At 40.2% G+C, this 13,254-nt stretch overlaps 1 protein-coding gene and 1 pseudogene across 1 annotated transcript in view; one reads left to right on the forward strand and one right to left on the reverse strand.

The window, feature by feature from the left end:
- Positions 1-292: 292 nt before the first annotated feature.
- Positions 293-1,850, reverse strand: LOC139441953 (uncharacterized; annotated as a pseudogene).
- Positions 1,851-9,160: 7,310 nt separating this feature from the next.
- The window catches only part of LOC139442922 (lysosomal proton-coupled steroid conjugate and bile acid symporter SLC46A3-like), a 31,972-nt gene continuing 27,878 nt past the window's right edge, over positions 9,161-13,254 (forward strand). Inside the window, exon 1 of the mRNA XM_071223844.1 lies at positions 9,161-9,224. The gene's annotated coding sequence lies outside the window, so the exon portion shown is untranslated. The remainder of the gene's footprint in view (positions 9,225-13,254) is intronic.

Here is a 13,254-nt window from a genome sequence, read left to right on the forward strand (position 1 = left end):
ACTCCCCACGTGGTTATGGTGACGTAGTCTATACCCTATCGCGGCCAAATGACACAACAGCTAAACAAACTCAGGCAACAAATATAAGCTGTATGGTGAAGATGATTTAATTCAGTCTTGTTAAAGACAGGAACAGCATTTTGATTTACATATTATATAAAATAGGAAATGATTAAATATGTTTAAAATGGATACCAAAAAAATTCATTAAATATTCTGTCAAAGTTTTGATTAATGTACACATGATGACGGCAGCAAAGTTCAGAGTTAAGAAACGTTGTTGGTTTCAAGTCTATCTTGATATGTGGAGGAAGCGAGCGAGTCTATGGAGAGCCTGAAACACAACAAGGTTAGACTTAGAGTCCAGTCATGACAGTTGTAGTTACAACCTGAGGGGGCACGGGAGGCCCAGTCGTCTAAGGCGCCGCAACTCGCTGTGCACAGTTGCGTCCCTTGGGCACCCCAGAAACCTATGATTGTGGGTTCGAATCCCGGTTCGCCCCAATTATGTTTCTAGGTTTGTCAGCACCATAACCGTGTTCGTTGGTTACACCGAAGTGGTAAACGTCTGAGACCTGCATCACTTCGGGCTTTCCTCCCACATTAAGCTGACACGCCATGATATAACTGGATTGCAGTTAAAAGCGTAGTTAAGCCCAACTCACTCACTCATTCACTACAATAAGAGTGTAGATCAAACATGTAAGTTTACAAAAATATATATATTTTTTAATACGTTAAGCTACGTACATGCAGCGAAAAACAAATGTAAATAAAGGTTAAATTGCTTAATTTTGTTATCAAGGAAAGAGAATATGTTTCATTTATAACTGAAAATAATAGATTACCGAGGAAAATCGTTTCCGAAGAGATTCACTTTTCTGACACTTCACTCCAGGGGTCATCTATTCATCTGAGTGTTCCTTGACATCCCCGGTGTCTGATGCTGGGCGGCCAAACAGGGAGTACATACAAGTTTACAGGCCGCTCACCAAGGTCATGGCTGTCTGAGGGGTCGCTGTTGTAGCAATGAGCTTGGACTAAAATGGAATTATGATTATAAGCAGAACTTAAAATATTTATTCAAATTCTTTAACTGTAGCGTTATACTGGTGTTTTATTAATTAAAAGAGAAAGAATCTAACTGAATCTCAAAGGGTAACTGTCCAAGTTTTAACATACCTTTTAACTTAAAATCAGAATCTTTCATACAATAGCGTGAGATGGGCCATGGAGACACAATGTCAAATACATCGACATTTCTTTCTGTGTGGGTACTGAAACACTCCGAGCTGACCTCCTGGACACTGGTGGCCATCAGATTCGCCATATGGCCTTAAGCCATCCATTCCTTCACCTCCTCTTTGCCTCTAACTCGCTCCACCCCAACAACCACACCCTCCTTCCTCGCATCTCTATGTCGTCTGCTGAGATTCTTCCTCCCGCTCTTTGATCTTCCCGTGCTGTCTGAGGCTTTCTGAAGAGCCACTTTGAATCCATCTCCTAGTTGACCCCCCTTCCTGCATCTCTGACCACTTTGTCATTCTTAGATGCTTTCTGTCCTTTCTTTCCCACTTCTCTCAAAGAAATCTGTGTCATTTCAGGACTATCCGCCATGGTGCTCCTTTTTCTATCCTTCTTCACCATCTTCTCCTTCCTCTTCATTCTCTCCTCATTCTCTCCATCTCCTTCCTGCTTCCTCTTGTCTTCTGCTCTCTTCCTTTCTTCATCAGTCTCTCAGACTCTCCGTCACCGCCACCAACCTTCCACGACTACCCAAGGCTAGAACCTTTCATCCATTCCGGTAATGGTTCAAAATTGTCAAGTGGTATGTAGAATATACAAGACATCCTATAAAGAAGACATTGTTTACATGATAATAGCGAAACGAATCCTTTGAAAACATGTTAAACATTATGTGATAGATCTTCCGAATACAGCTTATATTTTCCACATTTGAAAACTTGTTTTTTTCCATCAACATCAGTAAACTAAATCAGTAAAACTAATAACATATAAGATCAACTTACCTTACTGACGAATGTGGTCGAGTTTGGATTTGAAACAACACAGATAACTGATGAACCCTAGCTCCTTAAAATCACAACTTCTTACAATGTCTGCATAGAGCTGAATCAACAGAACAATCACTCTCCTACCCAGAGTTCCATGCGGCCGGCAGCCAGCATAGCACTGTGTTATGTTGAGTCACCACTGCACCGGTAGTCTGGTCATTCTGTAATTTAACCTCAAGAAAATTGCAACAGAATATTTTACGACTTTTTCCTTTTAATTGAATGCATTTGAGTTTGTATTAATAAGTCTACCAAAATCAACATTCGGGAAAATGGTTAATTCCCGCATCAAAAGAGATAAAAACCAACGAGGAGAATATGGCATCTACGGGCTGCCGTACATCAAGAAGAGCCCGCAAAGGGAGATAATTCGTAGTGATCCTGCTAGTGCCTTGGAAAATATTCAGAAAAAAAAACGATAACGGAGCCGTATCATTTTATGGTAAGTTGACAAATACACATTCATTTAAAAATGTAATTAATAATGAAGAAAATAATAGCAGTTGACTTCCAATATACTTCTAACATGCCCATCAACCATACATTGTGTAGCGTCGTCTGCTATGCAACTACGGCCGCACCAGCAGAGAACATGTGTGTTAAACACGACCGATAACCATATTCCTGTCTTTTATAAATTCATCCAACATTGTTACAATTATTAGAAACATAATTATGTGAAAAGTTATATCGAAGGGGACCCTCCTTGATAAAATAAAAAATGTATGGAAGCCCATGAGTGACATGATGTACAATCATTTGCGTAATGCGTACGTAATTTGAAATTCATTAAATTGATTATGTTTTACAACCAGTCTTGATATCGGAACAAGTTACCTATTTCTAAAACACCCGATATTGACATTTCTCGTCTTGAGTGCATTTGTTTTACTGTTTAAAATCACAATATTAACTCTTTTAACCGGCTTGTAACTTTTTTTGTCTGGGAAATTGGTGAAAAACGGAACCAGGAAAATTCATCAAATGCAGATGTAATTACTTGAAATATATAGGAATTTAAACAACTTTACTCTCTTTTGGCACGATGCTGTAAGACATTTTTCTTCTTTCAGAATTACGGCTACCATTCTGGAACGGCATGATCTCAGACAACAGCTCCAGTGGATTCTGTCTCCGTTTCTTGACTTGAAACTAAATTTGTAGCAGGAGTAGACCAAATACTGTTCCCAAAGATTGTTTGGAATACAGCGAGGCACGTGTGTGTTTATTCACCGAAGGCCCGGGTTCGATTCCCCATATGGGTGCAATGCGTGAAGCCCATTTCTGGTGTCCCTCGGGGCAATCTCATTAAAATCAAATCTTTGTACTCGCTACCGCCAAACAAAGATCTGAGGACATCAATGTCAAAAGCGGCGACAAACCCAACTCACTCACTCAGGTGTCCCCCGCCTTGATATAACTGGAATATTGCTAAAAGCGGCGTAAAACCATACCCACTCACTTGAGCGTTTGCCATATTGGTATGCTATGCAGTAGTCTATGATTATCTTGTTCTTATACTCAAATTGAATAGATTCGCTCACTAAAATAAATGAATCTATATTCAGTATAGCCTGTGTTCACTCAGCGTATCAGCGACAGTAATAGATAACCGGCTGACATGCGTTTCGCCGGGGCCCCTTTCACCAGAATAAACTATAGTCGGCCAACTACCAATGCGTTACCAAGTTCCAGTTCTTTATGATATTAACATATTTATTTCCATAAAGTGGACGGATTGGCAAACAAGCAAATTTTGCTTATCTGAATGCCTCTCCCAAACATGATACACATACAAATTACAATGTATTAAAGTGATATGTGAAATAGCATACATGATAAAATTGACATTAAAGATGATTATTGTTCTGTAAGTGTTTTATTACTGGATTATCTTTCGAAACTACAGCTACGTTATATTATTTACATCTAGCACAACAACATCACAGTATCATATATACTTGCCGTAAAAGGCGACTGTGCTTGTCGTTAAAGGCGACTACTAACGGGATCGGGTGGTCAGACTCGCTGACTTGGTTGATGCATGTCATCGATCCCAATTGTGTGGATCGCTGCTCATGATGTCAATCACTGGATTGTCTGGTCCAGACTCGATTATTTACTGGCCGCCGTCATATGGCTGCAATACTGCTGAGTGCGGCATTATACAAAAAAAAAATTAACTTCTGAAATATGCAACCAATATACTTACTTAAACGAATGAGTGTTCAACTATCAGTAGTTGTAAATAAGCATCGGAGTTTATAAAAGTTGGGATTTATACGACAATAGTTTGGTAATAATTTTCTTTCAAATCTAAAACAAGTATACTGGAACATATGATATTCATTTCCCCTTGTACGGAAGTCACAATTCGGGCAGAGTCTCATTCAAAGCCACGACCCGTTTCTACGGACAAAATAGTATTACTTGAACGAATTTGTAAAACTTGTATTGAAGGACACTTGACTTATCAAAATCATCCATTGTCTATGGAATTATATAAACGTCAAAACTTGCATCCAAATAACATAAAATAGCAATTATGTCAGTAGGAGGCTTGGAGGCTTGCTCATTGTTACCTCAGACTGTCACTGGCTACAATTAGAAATGGCTATGTATGAGTGGGGACATTTCGTCACTTCTGTGAAAAATACTTGTAATGAATTAAATTGTCCCTGTGATATTTTTTTATAAAGTAAATAAAAGTTGTATACCCAGATTGTTCTTTAATTTAGTTATATTAGAAAGAAAACTATAATAAATTTGAATCTCTTCCTTCCTACAAATATCAAAGAATACGAAAATACGAATTATATAGGCCTATACCTTGTGACCTTAAGAAAGGTCATTCCCATGAGTTGATTTTGGTAGACTTTTTTTTCCTGAAAGCTGACATGCTACCAAATAACATAAAGTATGAATTAATTCTGTTGCAATTTTCTTGAGGTTGGCCATTTATTGCGACCAAAATGACCAGACTAATTGTTGAGTGGGCTTAGATGTCCGCTTTGTCGCCAACAACAGTGAAGATTCTGGAAAATAAGGAAATTGTCCCACCAAGGTCACTGGGGTCACTGTGAATGATGTGCTTGAAATCAAGTTATCCATAGGACAAAGAAATGCTCTTATTCAGGCTCTAAAATCATTCCAGTTGGACACAGGTGAACTTGAAAAGTCACTAAAGCCTATCCAAGGTTTGACCAACAAGGACTTGGCAAACGATAGAGAACTGAACGACTTTTTAAAATCTGATGTGCATTTAAAAGATTTCTTGAAAGAACCTGACAATAAGGAAACCCGAAAACTCAAAGGTGAGTGTCCCTATGTCATTCCTGATTTTGTCGCAAAACCAAAATCATCAAATCAATCAGATGAGACATGTATTTATAGTGAAGGTGACACACATGTGCTCACGAGGCCGCGATCAAGCTACCGCAATGGATTACTGCAAATGCTCGTATATTGTACAAACTTCTTGATAAGGGTAGAGTCGGAACATAGCTTGACTACACTGGAGTCTTGACCAGACAGTCCAGTGATTGACATCATGATTATCGATCCACGCAATTGGGATACGATGACATGCATCAACCAAGTCAGGGAGCCTGACGGCCTGATCCTGTTGGTCGCCTTTTACAGCAAGCATGGAAGCACCTGTTCTACCCTGGGTCTTCGCACTTATCAGACAAAAAGCACTTCATGTCCTTCTTCATGGAAACACGTTCTTCGCGAACTTTGGTTAAATATATCTCAAACATGCGAAGCTGGAAGGCGAATTTGTCTCTTGCTTCCTTAAACAAAATTACATATGTCGGTTCATAGCCTTACCGTTGTCATTGTAAAAAAATCGGAAACGCCAGTTTATTAACCAGCTTATGAAGTGAAGTTATTAATAATGTGACTCTTCAATTACAATAATCAGGCTTTTCTCTTAAAATCGCAAAGCTGAGGTATGATTATACAATCAGTTTTTAATAGAGCCTGACACCACCCTCATTGTAAATGCCTCTTAAGACAAACTTTGTTTGTTTGTTTGTTTAATGTTTAAGGTCGCTCTCAGCAATAGTTGAGCCATATCACTGCTGCATGTAAATAATCGGGTCTGGGTGGTTTGTTGTTTAACCCCGCTCTCAGCAATATCCCAGCTATATGGCGGCGGCCTGTAAATAATCGAGTCTGGACGAGACAAACCTGTGATTGACATCCTGAGCGTCGGCCTACACCGTCGGGGCACAATGACACGCAGTCAGCCAAGTCAACAAGCCTGACTACCCGATCCAACTAGTTGCCCCGTACGATAAGTATAGGTTGCGAGTGACGAAATCTTAACATGACCACTTCCATCCCGGAACTCGTAGTGGTGGTGCCGACGTTCTACTCCTTGATGGGGGCACGGGTGGCCCAGTCGTCTACGGCGCCGCGATTCGCTATGCAGAGTTGCGTCCCTTGGGCACGCCAGAAACCTATGATTGTGGCTTTGAATCCCGGTTCTCTGAACTGAAACACCGTGAGGTTTTCCGTTGTAGAGCAGATCTTCAGTGTCTATCACAAGTAGGCAACAACATGTCACATCACTGATTGTGTCATGGTACCCTTTGATCCAATATGTGCGCATGTTATCAACCGCTGGTTTGCCAAGCCCAACTCGATAGTTTACGTGCAGTAAAACAACATTCCCCACTCATCACAGACCAGGGTATGTGTTCAGGGGTGTGTTCCACAAAGCTATCGTAACGGTAAGGTGATCGTAACACCTATACTTTAACACAGACTTACGACTTTTTGGACAGATACTAAACTGGCTTTAATTCTAACAAATTCTTCATGTTATTACATATATTATGTAAACGGGAATTGTGAATGTTGTTTAACGTAAGACTGCCTGCGTCCAAAAGCAACATTCACTCAGTGTGAACTTGTATTGACATGTGCATTAGTTTTGTTTGTGAGGTTTTGGTTTAACGCCGCACTCAGCAATATTCCAGCTATATAACGGCGGTCTGTAAATATAAAATCGAGACAATCCAGTGATTGACATCATGAGCATCGATCTATACAATTAGAATACGATAACATGCATCAACCATGTCAGCAGGCCTGACCATCCATCCCGTTAGTCGCCTCTTACGACAAGCATCAGTAGGTTGTGGGAGAACAGAACCCCTTCGTACCCTATAGTCTTGAGGGAATCTTAAGGTGTCTCCAAAACCATGTTATAATTCTTTGTGCAAAAGAAGTTATGTTAAGAGCGAGTGATCCGATTTGTATCTTCTGCATGTTAAAAATACGACCGAATCTGTCCCGACAGCGTCCCGTTTTTCCCGAATGCGATCCGACAGAGATCAGACAGTGACCGGACAGTGAACCGACAAAGACTGTTCGCATTCGGCAAGATCTGGGCGCAATCTGGACTCAATCGACAAGACACGGCAATGAACAATTCATGTCCGTTCACCACGACAGCGTCCCGATCCACAGGACACCGTCCAGACAACACAGGACATTGTTACGATTGTGATCCGATACAGCAGAATCTGTCACGACATAGTCACGATTGTAATCCGACTAGACAAAATCGTCTGAGTTTCCCGAATGTTAGGCTGCGTTCATACAGTGCCAATTATGGCTCCCGTTTGAGATCAGACAGCGTTACGACACGAAAAATGAAAAAGTCGGATTACTATCCTCAATGATCTGGAATGTCCTATCATTGTCTGAACGCAGTCGTCTACGTTCGTAACAGAGTCCTACGGATCGGGGAAGGCCCAGAGAGGTCGACCAAGCGCTCCCGACAGTATGGCGCGTCCGTAACAAGTCACAAGTGTATGAGGATAAGTGCCCTAGCTATTCTACGTTGGGCAGCTTTGGTTAAGGCTGAGAGAACAAGCATCACATCTTTGGTATCGATTACGATGACAGTTCCGTAAAAGTTCCGTACGCACCAATTTTGACTCTCCATGTGCAGGAACTCCGACTCTAGCCATAGAGGATCATGTCCTATGCAAAAGTACACACATTATTGGATGAGTGAGTGAGTTGGGTGTATCGCCGCTTTAACAGTATTCCAGTTATATCGCGGCGTGACAGCTTGATGTGGGAGGAAAGCCCGAAGTGATGCAGGTCTCAGACGTTTACCACTTCAGTGAAACCCACGAGCACGGGTATGGTGCTGACAAACCTAGAAACATAATTGGGGCGAACCGGGATTCGAACCCACAATCATAGGTTTCTGGCGTGCCCAAAGGACGCAACTCTGCACAGCGAATCGCGGCGCCTTAGACGACTTGGCCACCCGTGCCCCCCATTATCGGATGAACTGGTTATAGCATAAGTTGCCAATGGCAGACAGTAGCCAGTCTAGATTATCGGCCGAAACAGATTCCATTTGGTGGAAAGGGCAAAATAAATAGTTTGATAGGCACAACTTAGAAGCTGACGGATGACAAAATAAACATAATTTATGGATAACAACTTCTGTGTAACAATTACAGTAAAGGCGACGTTTGGGTATAGATCCTTATACCCTTGTCAAGCAACTATAGGGGCAGTTTTAATATTTCAGTCCAAGCGTTTCTTTTGTAGTTGATTGATATATACAGAGCTTATGATGAAACTCGAGGACTTAATATATTTAGCCTTTAACGCCTAACGGAATCTGTTCATAAAGTGAGTGTTTACTTGAGCATCAGGACACACGGAGTTACCTTCGTTAAATAATAATAGCGATATTTCGTGATTCTATTTCAAGCAGCGAAGACTATAGCTACCTTAATATGGAAACAATTCTCTGTTACGTTAGTAAACGAACCCACGAGTGAAAAGATGAATAAAAGTACAAGGAAGGTCAAATCTCACGTAAGAGTTACAGCATACATTTTTTATTTGTTATCATTCTTCTTTATGTCATACTGCACGATACTGACCTACATGAGGATCTGTTATATCTGTCGTATCAGGGACCAACCACGTGTTTAGCATTGCAATCCCATTACACATTCGTTAGATAGGTGACTTTGCAAGAACAAAGTCTGTTTCACGTTTGTATTGCATGTATTAAGTATAGGTTGCCATTAGCCTATGAAGTTGTCTGGCGGAAGTCCCAACGTATTTCGTCCGTCACCCATTCAGTTGCATGAATGCTATAAGGTACGTTATCAGTTAGGTAGATGGATCCTTTCTTATGGATCGCTGCTAAATCGATTGTCATTGTTTAGAATCGCTCATAAATGACGGACGCAGTTCGAGACTGACGAGGCTAGTCGAACAAGAAATGTGTTCTACACGTTCCACATACTTTTATGTAGGTCAAGGCGAAGCTCGTTGCACAAGAAAAGTGTTCTATACGTTAAACACACAACAGTATAATGTGTATAGGTCAAAGCGAGGATCGTCGGACACGAATTGTGTTCTACACGCACATATATCCATCTATCCACACCGCATTCGGACAGCCTTGGCGAGCTAAATACATAGTGTTTATTCCTAATACAGGATATTTACCATCCCTAAACACACATGCGTGATAACCTCTTTATCATATAATGTCATTCTTCAATTCTGTACTTGAAAATCGCTTCCCCTCACTCACAAACATTACCTAAACATTGTGAGTTTTCCTGGAATGCGCGCATTAATATTTATTACGTCAAAGGGTAGGTCATGTGCCAGTCGGACAGTGACAGCAGCCAATATAGTTCAAACTGAAATCTGTTTCTTATACAGTGGCGAAGCAACATATTCGCAAAAACAACAATTGTTTTTACTTGCCTTTCGCGACCATCCATCGGTCTGTCCGCTAGAGTAACTGCCCTTTGTCAAAGGGAAGCTACTCTAACCCTAATCTATGAGACATCACGCCGCAGAGGTCTACAAGCACAGATATGGCTTCTGATCCCGCTTGGCTAGGCCTAGTGCCCTCGCAAAATTGTTTCGAAATTTATATCTCCAAAGTTGCCCAAACCTATAAAATGCCTTAGTTACGTCGCAGTTCGACACTGACTTTCAGTATATAAGACTGTTTTTTTAAAATAATTGTATCAATTTTCCCTGTAGTTTATCCAGATTCACGATGGTTAATTCTGACTCGATCGCCGAATGACAAGTGCGACGCCATGTTTGTTTATAAACACTGAAAGTAGTCCCTACTTGACCTTTGATATTTGCATCTGTATCGGAAGAAAGAACCTGCAAACCTTTTTTTTCTATTTGCAAAAAATGAATTCGATGGCACTGACATATGTATGTACAGGACAAAGCAAAGCTGGTCGTGCGGGAACTGTGTTCTATACGTTTGTTACAACCCTTAATGTAAAAATTACTCTTAATGTAAAATTCTTTACATTAAGGGTTACTTTTTTACATTAAGAGTAACAAACAACCCGCAACCCTTATTGTAAAAAATAGTTTTTTTACATTAAGGGTTAATATCGTACATATCGCCCCTTAGTGTAAAATATTCTCATAAACAAAGTTTGATTTGTAATATAGGATACGTTTTTCTGTGTTCACGTTTTTTATTGTTTTTGCTCGGTTTCTGGCAATTATTCGTAATGAGTGTAATTCGTTAAAAGGTCCAAGTTCGGTAGGTATTCGGGAGGAATACCTTTGATAAAATATTCACTGGTAAGACGTGTTATTGATTTTCGATACAGATAACATGCTATTATTATTCTGTTGGATATAAGTATGTTTGGTTTCAGTAGCGCTACATTGTGAGTGTTTACATATAGCCAGCCGGAGATATCGACCTGGTAATAATAACAAAGATATACAAAATGGGGTAGAGATGTTGTTGTATTTTATATTGAGTACACTGGAAGAAGACCCTGCTGTTTCTATCATTGTACTTGGATTTGTTTGTTTATTTGTTTGCCTGTTGTTTAACGCCGCACTCAGCAATATTCCAGCTACATGACGATGGTCTGTAAATAATCGAGTCTTTTGACCAGAAAATCCAGTGGTCGACATCATGAGCATCGATCCATGCAATTGGGATATGAGGACATGCATCAACCAAGTCAGCGAGTCTGACCACCCTATCCCGTTAGTCGCCTCTTACGACAAGCATAGTCGCCTTTTATGGCAAGAATGGGTTGCTGTAGACCTATTCTACCCCGGATCTCCACTGGTCCATTGTACATGAACAGTAGAACCGGTGTGACGCGGGACTATGTGGAGAAAGATGTTATTCACCATGTTGAAAGTAATAATTACTTAATAGATGTTTTCACACAATTTAAGATGAAAAGATATTCATGTGATTATTTACTTTGGAAAAACTCTTTTGGAAATGTGTTCAGTTCTGAACAAACATATTGTGAATGGAAGATTTGTAACTGACTATCAAATCGGTGACTGAACATTTACTGGGCATTTAGTGAGTGAGTGAGTTGTGTTTTATCACCATTTTGTAACAGTATTCCATTTATATCACGGCTTAATGTCAGTTTAATGTTGGAGGAAAGCCCGAAGTTTATGCAGGCCTCAGACGTCTACCACTTCGGTGAAACCCATGAGCACGGGTATGGTGCTGACAAACCTAGAAACATAATCGAGGCAAACCGGGATTCGAACCTACAATCATAGGTTTCTGGTGTACCCAAGGGACGCAACTCTGCACAGCGACTTAAACGACTTGGCCACCTTGCCTCCTATTGGGCATTTAGGGTGAAGTGTGATAGATTAGGGTTTGGCATCGAGTGACATGTTCCCCGATGATGATAAATGTCTCTGTAAAAAAACATGAACGGTGCCATTATGTAAATGCGTTCAAAAATAACTAAAGATAACTCATACCTTATTAAGTAAAACAAAGTTTGCAATGAATACAGATAACTGTGTGGAATCAAGAAGGACCAGTTTGCACAATGTAAAAGGAGTGACCTGGAAAATGCAGCAGCGGTAGACTCTGGGACATCATGAAACGTATGTCTGGACGACCGCAACGACCCAACCTTATCTTGGCTTGTATTTAAGCAATAGATTACTGAGATCGAATGCTTAAATAATATTCCAGTTGAGGCAAGAAAGGTGTTCATGGTCCTGTTAATTAGTATACATTCCTTGAAGCCACACTCGCCTCACTTTTACTTCAACTGTTTTGATACACCAATACTTTTAAACGGGGCTGGAATTTGGGGGTTCAGTGACATAGAACCGAGTCTGGCAGATGTTCTATTCAGTCACTCGCTGTTTTGAAATGTGTCAAATATTGGCTGTCTCTTTATATGCAGGAATCTCGTATACCCCAAAAATGTTACAATATGCTGCAGTTGTACGATGAACAAGGCCACGCAAATTGGGTAACGAAACTTAAATCTGTTACTTTCAGATTAGGATTTGGTGATGTCTGGTACTTTCAAACATGTGGTAATAAAACCGCGTTTTTAAATATGTTACGTAAGCGGTTAAAAACCTTTTTCAGGTTTGGCATGGTAATTTATGCGAAAAAACCCAAATGGCTTATTATGCACAGTTTAAAACTATTTATGTAGTATAACTGTAAATAAAATCAGGACTCGTTTTTGGTTTAGTTCAATATTCCTCGGGAATTTAGAAAATGTAAAGTCTGTAACCTAAACCATATCGAAAATAAATATCACTTTTTACATTTTTTCTATGTTATGAGGCAAAGTTTTTACATCTTTCCAAATATTCTGAAGTTTAATACACTACTGTCGTCGCAAGACCTTGTTTTTACGTCAATGCTGTAAGAACACAAATACTCCAACTTTGATAATATGCAATTATGTTAAAACTGGTTTTTTTCAAAAAGAAAAAGAAAAGGAATAAAGTCCTTGTCACAAAGGTGTATCTAGGGACACTATACAATATGACGTTATTTGCGTTACTACCTTGCTTTCATGGTAACGGAAAGGGCATCTGCAGAACTGATTAACCGATATTCAGAGATTTACCATCATGGCAATATAACCGAGGCATCTGATTGGTCGAAATGTAGCTTATGTCAGCTTCCCACCCCCCCCCCCCCCCCCCCCCCCCCATTATTGTATGCCTAAAACTCTGTTAATGGACCATTCTAACAACCCAACATCATCTACAACTTGGTCTGATCTGCTTAGGCTGAGTCCTCCTTTCCTTCGTTACGGTATTAGGATAGTAACCTTGCCTTGAAGAGCATCGAAAAATAACCTTTGTAAAACAGCAAGTTTGATAA

Source organism: Haliotis cracherodii, unplaced genomic scaffold (genome assembly GCF_022045235.1).
Source record: "Haliotis cracherodii isolate W230 unplaced genomic scaffold, xgHalCrac1.p SCAF_5, whole genome shotgun sequence".
Classification (NCBI taxonomy): Eukaryota; Metazoa; Mollusca; class Gastropoda; order Lepetellida; family Haliotidae; genus Haliotis; species Haliotis cracherodii.